Raw genomic sequence first — 381 nt, forward strand, 5'->3', positions numbered from 1 at the left:
TATTGCCAATAATATAACCAGTTAAATGTCAAAATATTTATAAATAGCTGTCTACGCAAGATATTCAATATCCGTTGGCCGGATAACATCAGCAACAGCCTTCTGTGGGAGAGGACAGACGATATTCCAGATGAGAAAGAAATTAGGAAAAGGCATTGAAAGTGGATAGAACATATATTATGGTAATCACCAAACTGCATCACGAAACAAGCACTAACTTGGAATCGTGAAGTGAAAAGCAAAAGATGAAGGCCGAAGATTACACTACGTCAGAAATTGGAAGTAGACATGAAAAGGATGGATAGCTCCTGGTCGAGGGGTAACAGGCGTTAGTGAGACATAGAATTTCATGAAACATTTCGAAATATAGACGAATTTTTA

The sequence above is a fragment of the Schistosoma mansoni genome (genome assembly GCF_000237925.1).
Source record: "Schistosoma mansoni, WGS project CABG00000000 data, chromosome 3 unplaced supercontig 0141, strain Puerto Rico, whole genome shotgun sequence".
Classification (NCBI taxonomy): Eukaryota; Metazoa; Platyhelminthes; class Trematoda; order Strigeidida; family Schistosomatidae; genus Schistosoma; species Schistosoma mansoni.